Source organism: Palaemon carinicauda, chromosome 34 (genome assembly GCF_036898095.1).
Source record: "Palaemon carinicauda isolate YSFRI2023 chromosome 34, ASM3689809v2, whole genome shotgun sequence".
NCBI lineage: Eukaryota > Metazoa > Arthropoda > Malacostraca > Decapoda > Palaemonidae > Palaemon > Palaemon carinicauda.
In genome coordinates, this window is record NC_090758.1 from 37,137,624 (window position 1) to 37,142,623 (window position 5,000).

The 5,000-nt window shown below is 33.7% G+C and overlaps 1 protein-coding gene and 1 long non-coding RNA gene across 2 annotated transcripts in view; one reads left to right on the top strand and one right to left on the bottom strand.

The window, feature by feature from the left end:
* Positions 1 to 4,098, top strand: part of LOC137626606 (uncharacterized) — a 15,277-nt gene extending 11,179 nt beyond the window's left edge. Inside the window, exons 3-4 of the long non-coding RNA XR_011041064.1 lie at positions 1 to 1,485; positions 3,896 to 4,098. The exon at positions 1 to 1,485 is cut by the window's left edge and continues 226 nt beyond it. This is a non-coding gene — a long non-coding RNA (uncharacterized lncRNA). The remainder of the gene's footprint in view (positions 1,486 to 3,895) is intronic.
* LOC137626817 (neuroligin-2-like) overlaps positions 1 to 5,000 on the bottom strand; it is a 503,625-nt gene that overhangs the window by 149,424 nt on the left and 349,201 nt on the right. The gene's annotated exons all lie outside the window — the stretch shown is intronic.

Consider the following 5,000-nt stretch of genomic DNA (forward strand, 5'->3'; position numbering starts at 1 on the left):
CATCACAGTCCATTTCACCACCATGGAGTCTCGTCTTCTCTCATCTTGCTTGAGTCTGGTTACCTCCGCCAACGAAGATGGAAGGTTATGTTCTCGTCCCCAGTTCGTGTGTTTGTTTGTGATCAGCTTCCTGGCCACAATTCTAATCGTAAAGTAATGAAACTTGCAGGGATTAAGTGTTGTGTAAATAGCTATAAATGATTATATTTTGGAAGGTCAAGATGAGAGGTCAAGGTTACAGTCAAGAAAAATGTCCAATTAACGTAATCTTCCATAAGTTTGGACATTGCTGTCACAAGGACTTCAAACTTAGTGCATATTTGAGAGCCTGAAAATCCACGCCGATTAATACACCTTAAGGTTAAAGGTTAAGGTCAAGCAAAAGGTCGAGAAATAAGCAGCCGCGGCGAAGTTCTGTGCTCTACTGAGTGCCCCTCTAATTCCCTCCTTAATCCAATGGGTTATTGGATTCATTTATATCTGAAGATTCTCTTATTAATAAATCATGCTCTATATCCTCTCCTATTGGTATTATTATTATTAATTGTTATGAAATATTATTTGTTTTTTGTTATTCATTATTAGTTATTTATTGGAAATTAATTTATCACTTACATATTATCTATTTTTTATTGTTTATTATTTATTATTCATTATTTAATATTTATTAATTATTATTCATTATTTATTATTTCTTTTTCATTATTTATTATTTATTATAAAAAAGGAAGGAGATTAACCATCTCAAGGAGTCAAGCTTGGCTCATATAGAGGTGGCTGAAATAAATTTGGGAAGAAAAATATATTTCGTATCGAAGATGACAAATATATAAACAAAACATATGGTTTATATATAAATAAAAAAAATATAAGATAAGAGTTTGTAATAAAGGAAAACTCAAATCCTAAATATAAAACCAGCTTCTTGAAAATTTTAAAATCTTAAAGTTGGTGAAATTTTCAGAGCCCCATGAAATGTCAGGTAATGTAAAATCATTCAATAACTTATTCTTTTATGATTCACATTTGTTTTGTGAACATTCATGAGCTATTTACGGCTTTTAATGTTTATTCATGATTTAATATTATTTTATTTTATTAATGTGCAAAAATCTGCATTCAAATACTTACTTAAAGACCTTGCCTTTTTTTACTCTTTGGTCCTCGCATTTGCGTTTATGTTTATACGTAATATAAACTCACAATTTATAGAAAAAGAGGAAATGAATAAATTTTCTGCTTTCGAAGGGACCGTCTCCTTTCCTCTTCATGAAATGAAAACGTGGGTTGATTTTAGTTATCCTATATACACGGAAAAAGTGTGTATTTTAATGCATGTTTATAAACCTTACATTTGTTAATCTCCCCCTACTGCCTTCAGGACCCAATGCACCTGGGAGGTTCATCATGTGGTACCGGAATGAAACGGCAATTTTGGCTTTGTGGCATCGGCCTCACCCGGCTGGAATCTACTCCCATTACCAAGTAAGTGGATACGACAACAAAGGATTTACTGTAATGGGTTTGGTGTCTTATTTGGAATGAAAAACCGACCTTGATTTGTAGTTATTAGCTCTAAAAGTTTTTTTTTTTTTCGGAAATATCTTTTTTAAAATTATGATAATGAAAATTAGCACAAAGGTATACTTATTGTGTATGGGTGTGGGTCAATGCGCTACGTGTATGCATAATGATATCAATGTAGACTTATTTGATATTGATTATTCACTTTATAGAACATTTTCATTTTATTTATGACACTAGATTTGTACAGTTTGGTCTTTATTGTCTACTGCAGGACATTTTATCTGATACTGGAAAATATTTTGCAATTTTGGCTAACCTTTATATATATATATATATATATATATATATATATATATATATATATATATATATATATATATATATATATATATATATATATATATAAACAACCATCCACTCTCTATCTGTCAAAGTCATGGGAATGTTTTGGCCTAATATTATTATCAATATTATTATTATGTTGGTATGAAATCCATATCCCTCTCCATCTGGTAACAGTTCCATTTACTGTATTGTCGCCTTATCTGTTTAAAATGTAGATATATATCGACACCAGATATTTCCTTAGTTCACCTAAGTACTGCAACGTAGTATGCATATCTCACTGGCATTATCAGTAAGATGAACATGCTGTGCTTGAAAGGCTTAGTGACACTGGGCTGTTTCCACTTTCGTTGTTCGTGTTTCAATTTTTAAAGATATCATTACATTTGAATTTTTTATACTTTACTTTTATTCTGACGGCTGTTTTTTTCCCCGGTCCTCTACAGCAGGGGAACCCTACTCTCTACAGGACATACACTCTCATTATATCTTGTTCGCTCAGAGTATTCAACATTTTATATCACGTATTGCTCATTTACTGTTAAATCATCACTGTCAAAGGACATATATTGTGGAGAGAGAGAGAGAGAGAGAGAGAGAGAGAGAGAGAGAGAGAGAGAGAGAGAGAGCGCTAATTCCACCTCTGTCCTTGCTGTTCTATGCCTTCTAATATTTGTTTGCCCTTCCCTTATCAGCTCCTCTTTTTTATCTTTCCTATATTAATTTCCTCCTCTTTGATAGTCATCGCCATCGTTACACTTGCCCTATTCCTTTCTTCCCTATTCTCTTCTGTACTCTGCTCGCCCTATTCCTCATCTCCATAATTTCACTTCACCTTTTTTTTCCTATTTTCCATATTCCTTCCTCTTTCCTCTACGTATTAGAGTCGATATTGGTTCTGGAATACTTCATCTGTTTTTTTCTGTAGTTCTGCTTGTTCTCTTTATGGAGAGAGAGAGAGAGAGAGAGAGAGAGAGGAGAGAGAGAGAGAGAGAGAGAGAGAGAGAGAGAGAGAGAGAGAGAGAGAAGCGGTGGCGTAATTTAAGTGAGCCCTCATTTAACCATTTTCATTTTACTGAAACAGTCGTTGACTGTCTCTCCCTTATAATATTTTCTTGTTGTAACCCGATTTTTTTTTTTTTGGGGGGGGGGGCATATCCTCTAGCTGCTACTGTCTTATAAAGTTGAAATGTTCAGAATGATTGTCTTTCATTTCCTTAAATGTCCCTAGTGAAATCTTTCATGAATTCCATATTATTGCATATGTTCATCATATCGTTAATTATCATAGAACTCCTCATCCATCCCACCGTTACTAGCACTGATTGTACCTTTTGTCTCATCATATATTATTATTATTATTATTATTATTATTATTATTATTATTTTTATTATTATTATCATTATTATTATTATTATTATTATTATTATTATTATTATTATTATTATTGTTAGTAGTAGTAGCAGTAGTAGCTACGTTAGAACCCTAGTCAGAAAACCAGGATGCAATGATGCTATAAGCTGAAGGGGTCCAACAAGATAAAATACCCCAGTGAGGGAATTAAATAAGGCAATTAATAAACTACAAGAGAATTAGTGAACAATTAAAAAAAATAGGCTGAGAACAATAACAACATTATAATAGATCTTCCATGTACAGTAAAAACTTTAAAAGCTTCAAGAAATATGATATATAATAGAGTGTCTGAGAGTTCCTTGAAGCCAGAGATCTCATCCCCAAGGCAGTGGAAGACCATGGTACAGAAGCTTATGTTACTAATCAAAACTAGAGAATGATGTTGGGATTTTGGAGTGTTCTTCTCCTAAAAAAGCTGCTTACCATAGCTAAAGTCTCTTCTACCCTTACCAAGAGGAAAGTAACCACTGAACGATTTCATTGCAGTAGTTTAACACTTGAGTAAGAAAGAATTGTCTGGTAATCACAGATTTTCCAGTTCTATGAGGACAGAGCAGAATGTAAAAAAGAATAGGCCAGACTAATCGTTTTTTTTTTTTTTTGTAGGCAAAGGAAAAGAGAACCGTAACCAGTGAGAGGGATCTAATGTAATACTGTTTGGCTAGTCAAGTCAAAGGACGCAATAACTCTCTAGTGGTAGTATCTCAACGGATGACTGAAATGATATTAAAAAAGTTCCAGATCTCTGTCCTATATTTAATTAAATTAGATGACCAGGGTAACAAGGAGGGAGAGTGTGTATTTTGTAGTCAGGAAAGATGGAATCATTATTTCTATACTTGGATTTGGCGGTTCTTTGTCCAAACCTGATTAAAAACCGTTGAATCAGAAGCTTGTGGTTTCCATAAAGTTCTTGAAACAGTTTACGTTGATGTTCAAAAACTCGTCTAATTAAAATCTTGTCATTGGAGGTACTCTTTTCCAGAAAAAGTACATCAACAAATATACATGGACTTCACCATGTGGCAATTACTGAAATAAAATAGATCACATAACCATTAATAAAGAGGGGAGGCCAGAAATGTAAGAAGCCTGCGAAGTGCAGACATTGGTAGTGATCACCAAGTCCTCGTTGACACACTGAAATTAAAACTAAAAGCACTCAACAGAAATGTAGATAGAATACCTAGGTTCGATACAACCAAGGTTCTGGAAGATGATCACAGAGAAACATTTGCAATTGAATGTAAGAATCGATTTGAAGTCTTAGAGACTTTGAGAGATGAAGGACAGACAAATAATGAAGAATGGTGTGATATTTTGGGACATGCACTTAAAGGAAGAAGCCATGGGTATCAAGTGATACTTAGGATACTATAAAAAGAAACAGAGACAGATATTGAATGTTGAAGGTTGTCGAGGAAGTAAGAAAAATTCCAAAGTAGAGGGTGATATGTAATCCAGTATCGATAGAGGTCAAAATAAAAGCCAGGAATGACTGGAGGGAATATTTAGACAGGAAAGCAGATAAGGCTGACTAAGCTATGAACTCAGGGAGCAGTTACGTTGTAAGAATGGAGCATAGAATTATTGATGAAATTTATATGGGAGCCAAGTAGATGGAGCATATGGCCATAAAAAAAAGAGAGATGGGTCTGTTTTAACAACCGAGGATGAAGAAAGGCAAAGTGAGGTCATTAATAGGAAAGAC